The following is a 15134-nucleotide window of genomic DNA, read 5'->3' as shown; positions in this document are numbered from 1 at the left end:
CTCTCAAGAGTCTTCTCCAACACCACAGTTCAAAAGCATCTATTCTTCGGTGCTCAGCGTTGGACTGTGAAGAAAGCTGATCGCCGAAGAATTGATGCTTTTGAACTGTGGTGTTGGAGAAGACTCTTGAGAGTCCCTTGGACCGCAAGGAGATCCAACCAGTCCATTCTAAAGGAGATCGGTCCTGGGTGTTCATTGGAAGGACTGATGCTAAAGCTGAAACTCCAATACTTTGGCCATCTGATGTGAAGAGCTGACTCATTGGAAAGACCCTGATGCTGGGAAAGATTGAGGGCGGGAGGAGAAGGGGACGACAGAAGATGAGATGGTTGGATGGCATCACCCACTCAATGGACATGGGTTTGGGTGGATTTCAGGAGTTGGTGATGGACAGGGAGACGTGGCATGCTGCGGTTCATGGGGTCACAAAGAGTCGGACACGACTGAGTGACTGAACTGAACTGAAACTTAATTTCAGGTGATAGATTCACTTTACTGGACAAATTATGAAACAACTAGATGGAGGGTAATGGCACTACTATTGGGACCATCATCCTCAATCTTCAAGAATGGCTGATGGTAGTGATGGCATTCTAAAATGAAAATTTGCAAAACTAACTGAAACCACAGTATTACCTTGGCCTAAAGTCTGGGAATAGATGTAAAAACAGTGGAAACAGTGTCAGACTTTATTTTTTTGGGCTCCAAAGTCACTGCAGATGCTGATTGCAGCCATGAAATTAAAAGACGCTTACTCCTTGGAAGGAAAGTTATGACCAACCTTGATAGTATATTAAGAAGCAGAGACATTACTTTGCCAACCAAGGTCCGTCTAGTCAAGGCTATGGTTTTTCCCGTGATCATGTATGGATGTGAGAGTTGGACTGTGAAGAAAGCTGATCGCCGAAGAATTGATGCTTTTGAACTGTGGTGTTGGAGAAGACTCTTGAGAGTTCCTTGTACTGCAAGGAGATCCAACCAGTCCATTCTAAGGGAGATTGATCCTGGGTGTTCATTGGAAGGACTGATGCTAAAACTGAGACTGCAATACTTTGGCCACTTCATGCGACGAGTTGACTCACTGGAAAAGACTCTGATGCTGGGAAGGGTTGGGGGCAGGAGGAGAAGGGGACGACCGAGGATGAGATGGCTGGATGGCATCACCGCCACTGTGGACTTGAGTCTGAGTGAGCTCCGGGAGTTGGTGATGGACAGGGAGGCCTGGTGTGCTGTGATTCATGGGGTCGTGGAGAGTCGGACACAACTGAGCGACTGAACTGTACTGAAAGTCCGGGAGTTGGTGATGGACAGGGAAGCCTGGCGTGCTGTGATTCATGGGGTCGCAAAGTCAGACACGACTGAGCGACTGAACTGAACTGAAAGTGTTACCTTTAACTCTTAAGACAGTAAGATCAGCACCTTTTGGGAAACAGAAGTTGATATCTGATGAAATCATTACCAGGCAACCCATGCCCTTAATGATAGAACCACACATGCTCAACCCGCTCTTATGAACTCTGATATGACCCTGTACTGTATTAGAAGCTTATTTCCAACATGTCAAAGAGGCCTTCAGAGACTGTCCACTTGATAAGGGTCTACCCCACACACTGGAACCCAGTGACAGTATTCAAGAAAAGACAGCAACCAAAAACTGTACTTGAACCTTGATGGAAAGAGCCCCATCAGGTTCTTTTAACCTATCAGATGGTAGTCAGATTACCGAGTGTTGAACCCTGGGTTCATAACTTTCAACTAAAAAGAGCTCCCTCTTGGGACTTGGTGCTCCAGTGGCTAAGCCTCTGCACTCCCAATGCAGAGTTAGATCCCAGGTGGGGAACTAGATCCCACACATCATGCCAAAACTGAGTTTGCATGCCGCACAGCCTTCCCCCACCGCCCCCACTAAAAAAGGGAGAATGGTTCTATTAAAAGATTAATGAAAGAGATTTAAAGGTGTCTTATGGACCTTTTCACACACCATCGACTCCCTTAACTTTCCTCCACCTTTAAACTGAGGCCCTGTGGCATCACGTGCCCTCCGCGATGTAAACAGAGTTGTAGTCCTGGCTCCCCTGAGTACCTGGGTGATCTCATATTTGAGAAATAACTCCTGGGAGGACAGAGGCTTGGGAAAGAACACTCAGTTTCCTTCTAGCTTCAGATGCTTGGGTGCCGAGGTGAAAAAGAAATTCCCCAAATATGGAGCACAGATCTTCTGGGGGAGAGAAAAGACATAAACAGAACAAATATTAACCAGAGGCATTTATCAGGTGTAGACAGAGAATAAGGGTGACTCAACCTACTAACAGTGTGGATGTGACCTTTCCCTCGTGGTAAACACAATGCCAGAAATAAGAAAAACAATACTGTAGCTTCCAGTGAAGAGAGAGGTCATTGAAAGCTTTGTCTTTGGAGCTAGGCGTACCTGAATTTAGTGCCTGCCTTGGTTACTGACTAGGCCTGTAATACTGAGCATGTGGTGTAACCTCTCCAAGCTGCAGTCTGTTTGGGTCTAAGCTCTACCCCTTCCACTGTGGGCTGTGATGAGAATTACATGAGTGTGGAAAAGGGATTTTCATAGTTCCTGGTACCAAGGAAAAGCTCAGTGGATATTTGCTGAGAGCTAGTAATCTCAAGAGCTCTCTGAGGGAGATAAGACCTTGGAATATGTGAAATGCAAGAGGAGGAGGGGGTCCCAGGGACACTATCGGAGGGACAGTAAGGCAGGGTGGTCAAAGTATAGGCTTTGGAGGCAGTCAGATCTGGGTTCAGATATCAGCTCTGTAGCCTCTAATACTATGAGCAGATCACCTAATTCTAAACTTTGTGAACGGTAAAAAAGAATTGAAGCAAAAATGGCAAACATCTTTTTTTTTAATTGCAGTAAAATATATACAACATTGGGCTTGTGTGCTCAGTCACTCAGTCACGTCTGACTCTTTACAACCCCATGGACTGCAGCACTTCAGCCTCCTCTGTCCTCTACTATCTCCCAGGGTTTGCTCAAAATTCACGCCCATTAAGTCAGTGATGCTGTCTAACCATCTCATCCCCTGCTGCCCCCTTCTCCTTTTGTCTTCTATCTTTCCCAGCATCAGGGTCTTTTCCAAGGAGTCAGCTCTTTGCATCAGCTGGTCAAAGTATTGGAGCTTCAGCATCAGTCTTTCCAATGCATTTTCAGGGTTGATTTAAGATTGACTGGTTTGATCTCCTTGCAGTCGAAGAGACTTTCAAGAGTTTTCTCCAGCACCACAATTGAAAAGCATCAGTTCTTTGGCACTCAGCCTTCTTTATGGTCCAACTTTTACATCCATATATGACTACTGGAAAAACTATAGTTTTAACTATTCGGACCTTTGTTGGCAAAGTGGTATCTCTGCTTTTTAATATGCTGTCTAGGTTTGTCATGTCTTTCCTTCCAAGGAACAAACATCTTTTAACCTCATGGCTGAAGTTATTGTCCGCAAGCCCAAGAAAAGAAGTTCCTCCCCAAAGAAAATCTGTCACTGTTTCCACTTTCTACTCTTCTGGGATGGGACTGGTTGCCATGATTTTTGCTTTTTTAACGTTGAGTTTCAAGCCAGCTTATTTGCTCTCCTCTTTCACTCTCATCGGGCTTTCTTGGTAGCTCAGCTGGTAAAGAATCTGCCTGCAATGTGGGAGAGCTGGGTTCGATCCCTGGGTTGGGAAGATTCCCTTGAGAAGCGAACAGCTATCCACTCCAGTATTCTAGCCTGGAGAATTCCATGGACTGTATAGTTCATGGGGGTCACAAAGAGTTGGACATGACTGAGTGACTTTCACTTCAGGCTCATCAAGAAGCTCTTTAGTTTCTCTTCGCTTTCTGCTATTAGAGTGGTATCATCTGTATGCCTGAGGTTGTTGATATTTCTCCCAGCAATCTTGATTCCAGCTTGTGATTCATTCAGCCCGGCACTGGGCAGTTGTCTCTCTGTTCCATATTGGGTCTCCACTCCCTCATCTTTACTCCACACAGCAGCCAGAGAGGCTTTAAAATGTCAGTCGGTTTCTATTTCTTCTGTTCTCCGTATGCTTCAGTGGCTTCTTCTCTTGTCGACTTGGATGCTGTGAGAGGCTTCATGCTCTTATCACTTATCACTCGCCCCCAGCTCATTCTGCTCCATCACACTGGCTTCCTTGCAGCCCTTGAAACACACTGCCCTCCTGCCCTAGAACCTTTGGCCCTGTCTTTTACCTAGAATGTTCCTCCTCTGCACAGCCACAGGCTCATGCCTTCACTCTTTTCTAGTCTCTGCTCAGATGTTACCTCTTAAGAGAGGCCTTACCTCCACCCTGTCTTGCATAGCAGCCGCCCCTACACACGTAAGTTGTCCACTTCCTCATTTGCTTTTTTTTTTAAATTCAAAATATGTATCACTACCTGACATTACAATCTACATCTTAATTTGTTTATTGTCTGTCTCTTATATTAGAAAACAAACTTCATGAGGTCAAGCACGTAGTACAGTTTGTTTATTGCTGTATCTTAGGCTCAAAGTTAGCACTCAATAAATATTGGTTAAATTAATTACTGAATAAAATAGTTTTGTTTTTTTTTACAAGGAAGTTGGATGTTAGGTAAGGGGAGTTAGGTAAGGTTAGGTAAGGTGGGTTCACGTTCTGGGACTCCTGAAATCCTAGATATCTTTATGTATATATAATTTTATTTGTTTATTTTTGGCTGCACTGCATCTTCCTTGCTCGGCAAAGGCTTTCTCTAGCTTTGGCGAGCTGAGGCTACTCTTCATTGCTGTGTGCAGGCTCTAGAGCACTCTGGCTCAAAGCTGTGGCGCACATGCTTAGTTGCTCCATGGGCACGTGGAGTCTTCCTGGGCCAGGAGGTCAACTCATGTCCCCTGCATTGGCAGGTAGACTCTTAACCACTGTAACCAGGGGGAGTCCACTAATATCTGATCCATTAAAATTTTATAATGTTTGTTAATAACTATTGTTATGGACTGAATTATATCTCTATGCCCACCCCCTGTGTAGCCCTAACCCTCATTATGACTATATTTGGAAACAGAGCCTCTAGGGAAATTATTAAGGTTAAGTGAGGTCATAACAGTGGGACTCTAATAGGACTGATGTCATTATTAAAAAGAGGAAGAGACAGATGCACACAGAGAAAAAGCCATGTGACTATACAGTGAGAAGGCAACCATCTGCAAGCTAGCAAGAGATGTCTCACGAAACCAACCCAGCTAACACCATGATCTCGGACGCCTAGCCTCCAGAACTGTGAACAAATACATTTCTGTGGTTTAAGCCACTCAGTCTCATTTAAATCACTATAAATGGTATCATCTTAGAAAATGAAGGGTAGTGAGGAAAACATCCCCATCGTGTTTTGTGGGTGGCTTCATATTAATTGTTTTATGTACTGTATAGGAAAAAAATCCATGAAATAAAATCGTATTATCAGTTGTAAATAATCAATAGATTGGTTCTCTTTAATTCAAATAACGTTCATCATTTTAAAATTTTGGAAAAATAAATTTACACTCAAATGTCACATGTGCAGCTACATTAATGTAAGTGAAATCTTGGTAACTGGGTAGCTCATTCATTTTTAATTTTTTTTTTAAGTGTTATGGAAACATTAAAGACCTTGGTCTGTCAGAGTTTTTCACAGAAACAACACTTTGGCCAAACCAAGTTTCCCCACAGTAATAACCTACATACAGCCATATTCAGTGATTAAATTGTTTTATGCTTTTATTAAGGAATGGAGTTCATTTTGACCATTTATCTAAACAAAATGAGACAGAGCAATAGAAAAGAAAAATGTAATGCTGGGATGCGTTTGCAGTCAATGCACAGAGCTGGGGCGTTAGCTTACAGAAGAGCATTTAAACACTGCCACACAGCGTCCATCCCCGTGTGCTGCAGTCGACCGACTACAGGGGCCTTTGGTCCCAAAGTCTGATCACAAGCACTGCTAGGCTCATAGGGCTGGTAATTCTGCCAAAACACCAAATAGACTTCAAAAAGGGAAGTATAAAAATCTTGACTAGTAGTGTATCCTAGCTAAAATTTCACGAAGCACGTAACTGTGGTTGCAGCAAGCAGTCTTTATGAGAATAGTTTGGCCACCTCATGCGACGAGTTGACTCACTGGAAGACTCTGATTCTGGGAGGGATTGGGGGCGGGAGAAGACGGGGACGACAGAGAATGAGATGGATGGATAGCATCACCAACTCTATGGACATGAGTTTGAGTGAACTCCGGGAGCTGGTGATGGAGAGGGAGGCCTGGCGTGCTGTGATTCATGGGGTCGCAAAGAGTGGGACACGACTGAGCGACTGAACTGAAGTAAGTAAATTCGCTCAGTCGTGTCTGACTCTGCGACCCCGTGGACTGTAGCCTACCAGGCTTCTCCATCCATGGGATTCTCCAGGCAAGAATACTGTAATGGGTTACCATTTTCTTCTCCAGGGGATCTTCCCAACCCAGAGATCGAACCCGGGTCTCCCGCATTGGAGGCAGACGCATTAACCTCTGAGCCACCAGGGAAGCCCTATGAGAACATATTTACTGTTAAAAAAAAAAAGTAGAAGCTCTGCCAGAAAGACTTTATATATTGTTTATTAAACTTATTAATGTTTGAACTTTTTATTTTACAAATTTCATAATATTCTCTCATTATCCATGTTAATTTTATGCAACGCTACATAGGACCTGCTGCTGCTGCTGCTAGGTCGCTTCAGTCGTGTCTGACTCTGTGCGACCCCATACACGACAGCCCACCAGGCTCTCCCGTCCCTGGGATTCTCCAGGCAAGAACACTGGAGTGGGTTGCCATTTCCTTCTCCAGTGCATGAAATTGAAAAGTGAAAGTGAAGTCGCTCAGTCGTGTGCGACTCTTAGCGACCCCATGGACTGCAGCCTGCCAGCTCCTCCGTCCATGGGATTTTCCAGGCAAGAGTACTGGAGTGGGGTGCCATTGCCTTCTCCAATCCTAATTCTCTGAAATAAGTGGTTCAAATAAAAGTATATCTGCCTTGGGAATTCCCTGGCCGTCCAGTGTTTAGGAGTTGTCACATTCACTGCTGAGTTCAATTCCTGGTCAGGGAACTAAGATCCCACAAGCCTCTAGGCACCCCACCCCCACCCCCCGCCAAAAAAATCTGGCATAAAGCATTTCTTTTTGGGCATGCAACATAAATTCAGTATTAACTCACTTTATTTTTCATTCATTTAAATACTGAAAATCAAATAAATACATAAATACTGAAAATCTCTATGGTGAGAGAGATGATGCTGCAGAAAAAAAGTAATACTAACTGGTCTCCTTTTGAACTCATGCTCACTCATTTCAAGTAATACCGAGCTGTCCTGCTCTGTCTAGTCCTTTCAGTGTAAAACATGGCATTGGGCCTTCTTCCTCTTCAGATCTTTCATATCTTCTGCCCCTCCTCATTCTACCTGTTTCTGACAAACTAGGCCCCTGTTGCTTGACAATGTTCACATTCATGGTTCCCCATAATGTGCCCTAACTCTGCAGCTTTATCTTCCAGAATCCCCCACCACAGACTCTTTGCTGTAGCCATGCTGGTTTATTTTCTGTACGCAAATTATAAAATGGGCAATTCTGTTTCCAACATTTTGCTAAGAGCTTTGTTCATGTCTAAAATATTCCTGGTACTTCCTGGCAGTCCAGTGGTTAAGACCCCATACCGGGTGTGTGTGTGTGTTCGATCCCTGGTTGAAACTTGGGAAACTAGGGAAACTAGGATCCTGTATGCCATGTGGCACAGCCAAAAAAAAAAAAAAAATTTCCCTTCCTTTCCTGGGAATTCCCTAGTGGTCCAGTGGTTAGGACATTGTGCTTTCATTGCCATGGGCCTGGGTTTGATCCGCTTGGGAAACTAAGATCCCACAAGCTTCAGCATGGCCAAAGCATACATATATACATACATAAATGAACAAATACATACTTCTTCTCCTTTCCCTCTGCCTGCCCTTCAAGGTTTATTTGAAAGGCTATTTCATTTGTTTATTCAGTAAACATCAATTGAGTGTTTTCCATGTGCAATATGGTGTCTGGAATATTGGGATACAGTGGAAACAAGCCTGTACTTATGTAGTTTATATTCCAGCAGGAAAATGACATATTACAAAATGAATTAAAATTTTATTACAATTGTGAGAAGTGCTACAAATATGAGGCACAGGAAAACAGGATAAACATATAATGGGGAAAATTAACTGGTCTGGGGGATCAGAAAGGGTTTCTTTCAGACATTGTTGCTTTTTGGAAACAATGCAGCGATATATTAAATCACACAGAATGATGATATATTAAATTACACAGAACTTTTAATCCAGAAATCCCACTTTTGAGACTTTATCATATAACATTAAAAGTACCAGTACTTAAAGTGGCTCAGTGTGACCCTGGCTCCTAGTGAAGTTGCAAGCAATGTAATGTGTACTATCCTGCAAAGCCAGGCTGGTGGATTGAGGAAAGGAAGTGAAAGTAATCCAGTGTGTCATGAAGAAATATTCAAGTACGTGGTCTCATCATGAGATGCACAGGACATTCCAGAGAATTCAGATTTAGGTCCAGCATATGAAAGCTTGCTATAAGGTCTCAGAGGAAGTCTCCCAGTAAAGACTTATTCATTAATAGGGTTTGGTGAAATGGTTGTTGAACATGGGGCAGTAGCCAGTCCTAGCTTCTCGGAGCATAGCTGGCCAAACCGGCCGATGTGTGGTCCTTTGCCTATTTGGAGGCAATTTGCTGTCTAAGATCCTGTTCTGTTGGTAAAACATCACAGTTGCACTGCTTTGTACCTTGAATAAAGGTCACCTGTTGTTAGACTGAGGGCAGAATAGATCATCTTTACATAGGGCAAGACAAGTGCTGAGTCTCGTGAGGTAATATCTGTGATTGTGTTATTGTTGAACCAAAGCTGCAAGAACTTGAGCATGGTCAATAAAGGCTGCGAAGGACTTGAGGGAGCAGGACACAGAGTAGATTGCAAGACATGTAAAGTTTGAAAAGGAAATCTCTTATAGTATCTATTTAGTAGCCTTGTGCAGTATTTCTCCTTTTTCTGTTCTTGACCTGCTGACATTCTCGTTATTACATTGCCTCTTACCGTGCCTTTACTGAGGTCAGATTCCTTGTGCAGGCCTTGTAACATGATCCACAGACGTGGATTAGTCATGGTTCCTCTGATGTTCAGGTGAGTATGGCCGAGACAGCTCATCTGATTCAGGAACAGCAGTCTGCTGAGCAAAAGTGTGCACTGACGAGCCCTATTGCTGTGCAGAGTAGAACAGGCCTCAAATGAACAATAGAGGTGGCCATTGGGCATGGGCTCAAATGTCACATTCCTAGTTAGCAGAGGCACAGATCAGTCTTTATCTTGTAATGACACCACCAGGAATCATAGCTTTCTGGGTTATCGGGAATGACACTGGGAGGCACACATCTGGATCTGTGTGCTGCTTGCTTGCTTTTCCTGGCCCTAACCCAGAAGCTAAATAACACGTACAGGAGACTTCCTAACACCTCTTGATGGTGGCTGCAATGGGGTCATGGTGGTCAGATTCCACGGTGATACCGCAGGTAACATTCTCACGGCAGGATGCAGAATTGCTAAGTTGCTACATCAAGGGGTGCCTCCCAAATAGTACTGAAGCCTGGTATTTCCATGCCAGAATTACCAACTCAAAAAACAGTCAAAACTCAAAAAAGGAGGAATAGTAGGAATAACAGCCTAGTTATATGCGGCCCTGGTGGCTCAGAGGTTAATGCGTCTGCCTCCAATGCGGGAGACCCGGGTTCGATCCCTGGGTCGGGAAGATCCCCTGGAGAAGGAAATGGTAACCCACTCCAGTATTCTTGCCTGGAGAATTCCATGGATGGAGAAGCCTGGTAGGCTACAGTCCACGGGGTCGCAAAGAGTCGGACACGACTGAGGGACTGAACAGAACAGAATAGTTATCACAGGCAATTAAGGGCGAGCTCACCTGGGGTAATGTAGGAACCAATGGCAGGAGTTCTTTGGGAGACCCTGGAAGACAGGAATGTCACATCAGACTGGAGTTTATTGATCTTTGTGCTAACTGCCTTGACTATAGCTAATGGTTCTAAAGCAGCTCTAATAACAGAGATGTCTCATCTCAACTCATCTCTAAGATAAATGAGTACGTCTTCTGTGTCAGGATTACTCAGAGCTCCATTTTCCTCTTCACAATTCTCACCCTCTAGATGAGCTCCATAGTGGCAAGCTCATCTTATCCTGTTTCTGAGAAAGCTAAGCTTACCCGCTGAGCTACTACCTCAGGTGTTTCGGAAGTAATCCTTTGAGTAGTGCTGGGTTTTAATTGCAATCAGCTCATCCAGGTTGTATTCTGGCTCTGATGACCCTGAAGCCATGTATTAGGATCCAGTGGAGGAGCTCTGCTCTGCAAATGCTCTGACATTTTTGGAATCTGACTTTGGGTCCAAGGCATAGGTTTTAGTGCTGGAAAAACTGGATAAACATGAATGTTCATGAATAAGGCATAGATTAATTTCTGGTCTTTCTAGACTATAGAATATTAGATAGCTGATTAGAAATAAATTAGATCTATATGCCTTATATTAAAGGATACTGATTGTAAAAGCAAATTTCAAATCAGTTTGTTCAGAAAGAGACCATCAGTTCAGTTCAGTTCGGTCGCTCAGTCGTGTTTGACTCTTTGCGACCCCATGAATCACACAGCACGCCAGGCCTCCCTGTCCATCACCAACTCCCGGAGTTCACTCAAACTCATGTCCACAGAGTCGGTGATGCCATCCAGCCATCTCATTCTCCTCCCACCCCCAATTCTTCCTAGCATCAGACTCTTTTCCAGTGAGTCAACTCATCACATGAGGTGGCCAAAGTATTGGAGTTTCAGCTTTAGCATCAGTCCTTCCAATGAACACCCAGGATTGATCTCCTTTAGAATGGACTGGTTGGATCTCCTTGCAGTCCAAGGGACTCTCAAGAGTCTTCTCCAACACCACAGTTCAAAAGCATCAATGCTTTGGTGCTCAGCTTTCTTCAGAGTCCAACTCTCACATCCATACATGACCACTGGAAAAACCATAGCCTTGACTAGATGGACCTTGGGTGGCAAACGAATGTCTCTGCTTTTTAATATACTATCTAGGTTGGTCATAACTTTCCTTCCAAGGAGTAAGTGTCTTTTAATTTCATGGCTGCAATCAGCATCTGCAGTGATTTTGGAGCCCAAAAAAATAAAGTCTGACACTGTTTCCACTGTTTCCCCATCTATTTCCCATGAAGTGATGGGACCAGATGCCATGATCTTCGTTTTCTGAATGTTGAGCTTTAAGCCAACCTTTTCACTCTCCTCTTTCACTTTCATCAAGAGGCTTTTTAGTTTCTCTTCCCTTTCTGCCATAAGGGTGGTGTCATCTGCATATCTGAGGTTATTGATATTTCTCCTGGCAATCTTGATTCCAGCTTGAGCTTCTTCCAGCCCAGCATTCCTCATGATGTACTCTGCATATAAGTTAAATAAGCAGGTGACAATATACAGCCTTGACGTACTCCTTTTCCTATTTGGAACCAGTCTGTTGTTCCATGTCCAGTTCTAACTGTTGCTTCCTGACCTGCATACAGGTTTCTCAGGAGGCAGGTTAGGTGGTCTGGTATTCCCATCTCTTTCAGAATTTTCCACAGCTTATTGTGATCCACACAGTCAAAGGCTTTGGCATAGTCAATGAAGCAGAAATAGATGTTTTTTCTGGAACTCTCTTGCTTTTTCGATGATCCAGCGGATGTTGGCAATTTGATCTCTGGTTCCTCTGCCTTTTCTAAAACCAGCTTGAACACGTGGAAGTTCACAGTTCACGTATTGCTGAGACCTGGCTTGGAGAATTTTGAGCATGACTTTACTAGCATGTGAGATGAGTGCAACTGTGTGGTAGTCACAAAAAATAGCATATTATATTTGAGAGAGTTTGAAATAGTTTGAATACGTTAACATGCTTTCTAAGTTATGGGGAAAACAATGTGGCCCTCTTTTATAGGATTCCATACTTATAGGAAATGTATTATTAGCTTTTATGTTATAGATCTTTGGATTTCCTTGCTTGTTACAAAATCAGCTGTTATTAAAATTAATGATAAAATTTAATTTTGGTACTAAAATTTTCTTAACATATCCAACAGCATCTAATATGATAAACATTCTATAAATATTTGTAGAAGGAGAGATGGGGTTTAAATATCTTTCATAGGGAGAAAAAGATAACTATTAAATCTTTAATGGTATGATGAAACACTGCAGAACCTCTACATGAACAGTGTGAGGAAGAGAGACTTGATCAGGTTGGCAAAATAAAATAGGAAAAAGTGAAAAAGGCAAAGTAAAATAAACAATAGGCTCCAATGGAAGAGATAAGGTCAATAATATAGTTACTCTGATGAATGTAAATTGGTTGAATTTACCTGTTAAATGAAACAAATCTTTAACGCTGGGTGTAAAAACTGACCTAGGTGTTACTCACCCAGCACAGCTAGATGTTGTGTGCCTTTCAAACACATAAAACAAACTGAACACTCAACAAGAAGGACCCTATTCAGGATCCACAAACATCATCACAATATCTTAGGAAACACTTAGCAAGGGAAGTGTAAGATATGTATGGATGAAGGCTATGAAACTTTAGTGTGTTAGCATTCTACTTCTTCAGCAACAACCAGCCCCAAACGTAGTGTCTTTTTGTTGGTGGTGGTCATTCAGTCATGCCCTACTCTTTGCGACCCCATGGACTGCAGCACGTCAGGCTTCCCTGTCCTTCACCATCTCCTGGAGCTTGCTCAAACTCATTCCATTGAGTCAGCAATGCCATCCAACTGTCTCATCCTCCTTTCCTCCTGCCTTCATTCTTTCCCAGCAAGCAACAGGGTCTTTTCGAATGAGTTGGCTCTTTGCATCAGTTGGCCAAAGTATTGCAGCTTCAGCAACAGTCCTTCCAGTGAATATTCAGGATTGATTTCCTTTAAGAGGGACTGGTTTGATCTCCTTGCAGTTCAAGAGACTCTTGTCAAGAGTCTTCTCCAACACCACAGTTCAAAAGCATCGATTCTTCAGTGCTCAGACTTTATGGTGCAACTCTCACATCCATATATGACTACTGGAAAAACCATAGCTTTGACTATATGGACCTTTGTTGGCAAAGTAATGTCTGCTTTTTTTTTTTTTAACTGTAATATAAATACATATATAACAAGGATAGCAGAACATGAAACAAAATTACATAACTGGTCGGATGGCATGATTCCACTCTGCCCTGCCCTGACGCATGAGATGGATGACTGCGTGGACACACAAGGTAGAAGTGTAAAGTCCAGGTGTGTGTAAAGACCCCCATCCCCACAGCACCAGAGGCTGTGGACTGAACCTTTGGGGAACTCAGTCCCTCCAGGTCAATGCACTGACTCCCTGACTGCCCAAGAGAGAGAGTCTGGCATGGTACTCCACCCCGCATGGCCTGGCTCGGGTCCAGGTTCAGAAAGCATGGCTGCTAAGAGGTGGCCGACTGCAGCCAGGCGGCTCCCTCGCGACACCAACTATGTGAGAGAAAACAAATGTCTTCAGTCTCTGGAGCAAGTGCCCTGGAGCCGTGCAGAAACTGCCCTTCACAGAGCAGCCTTGATCCTGGTCTGCCACCATCCATGCCGGACACCAGCATTCTCACCGTAGGTAATAGTCAATCGCAGCGGAGAAAGCGGCAAAACCGCCACAGCCAATGACCCCAGCCTTCAAGCCAGCTCTGAAACCAATGACTCCTCCAGTGATGCAGCCACTAATGACACTGTTCTTCCAATCTGATTTTCCCCGGTAAGATTCTACTAAACATTCAGTGCAAGAAAACATGGCACCCACAATGGCAAAATTTTTGGCATAGGACATTCCTCTCTGGCCCATGTCTTTAAGAACTTCCCTGGCTGTCGGCGTGCTGTAAGGATCCTTAGGGTCAAAGCCCACGTTGGTGTCAATGCCAGCGGTGAACACCCCAAATGCACCTCCCAAGACAAATCCTCCCACGCAAGCCAGCGCAGCCTTGAAGGCACAGCTTTCCATCGCCCTCTCGATCATCTTCTGCTCCTCACTCTTGGCGGGACTCAGGATCCCGCCCAGGTTCCCAGGCTCCAGGAGCTGGGGCTGACGCTTGTCGCCCACCAAGTACTGCAGAAGAAGGCTGTACTGCAGCGGAGCTTCGGCGGAAGCCACCGCCTCAGGTGTGGAGGCCCCACCACTGGGGGCGGCCGCCGCCATGACTGTGGCTGCCCCGGAAACCTGGCGTTCTTATGTCTGCTTTTTAATATGCTATTTAGGCAATCACAGTTTTTCTTCCAAGGAGCAAGTGTCTTTTAATTTCATGGCTGCAGTCACCATCTGCAGTGATTTTTGGACCCCAGGAAAATAGTCTTAATAGTGTCTTAACCAACCCCAATTTATTAACAGTTCTGTGAGATGGGTTCCTGGTTTAAAGTCAAGGTGTCAGCAGGGCTGCCAGTGCATTCTTTCAGGAGACCTAGGGGCAAATCCCCAACATCTTGCTCAGTCAGGTATTGGAGGAATTCAGTTCTGAGACTGTAGGACTAAGAGCTCTAGTTCCTTGGTGCTGTCAGCAGGGAGCCACCCTTAGTTCCCACAGACATCTCTGAGTCCTTGCATATATTCCATAACATTTCAGGAGCAGCAATGAAGGGTGGAATTTTTCTCTTGCTTTGAATCTCTCCTCTGATTAGATTGGGCTACCCTATATAATCCAGAATATGATTTTGCATCTTCCCTCCAAAAAGAGTGGCCTTTGTAAAAATCTCACCCTTGAATTGCAAAGCAGCTAATATAACTATTAATACTTCTCTTTACAGAAGTGGTATATTCATTGGATGAAAACTTACTTTAAGGCAACTGTCATGTTTATTAACAATCTGTGTGTGAGTCACTCAGTCGTGTCTGACTCTATGACCCCATGAACTGTAGACCACCAGGCTTCCCTGTTCATGGAATTCTCCAGGCAACAATACTAGAATGGATTGCCATTCCCTTCTCCAGAGGATCTTCCTGACCCAGGGACTGAACC

General features: G+C 44.0%; 1 pseudogene; it reads right to left on the bottom strand.

The window, feature by feature from the left end:
• Positions 1–13735: 13735 nt before the first annotated feature.
• On the bottom strand, positions 13736–14320 carry LOC148778465 (mitochondrial import inner membrane translocase subunit Tim22 pseudogene; annotated as a pseudogene).
• Positions 14321–15134: the final 814 nt, after the last annotated feature.

Source organism: Moschus berezovskii, chromosome 2 (genome assembly GCF_049115385.1).
Source record: "Moschus berezovskii isolate FMDL1 chromosome 2, NW_MosBer_1.0, whole genome shotgun sequence".
NCBI classification, from domain to species: Eukaryota; Metazoa; Chordata; class Mammalia; order Artiodactyla; family Moschidae; genus Moschus; species Moschus berezovskii.
Note: the sequence above shows the minus strand (reverse complement) of the source record. Positions and strands in the feature narration are given on the sequence as shown.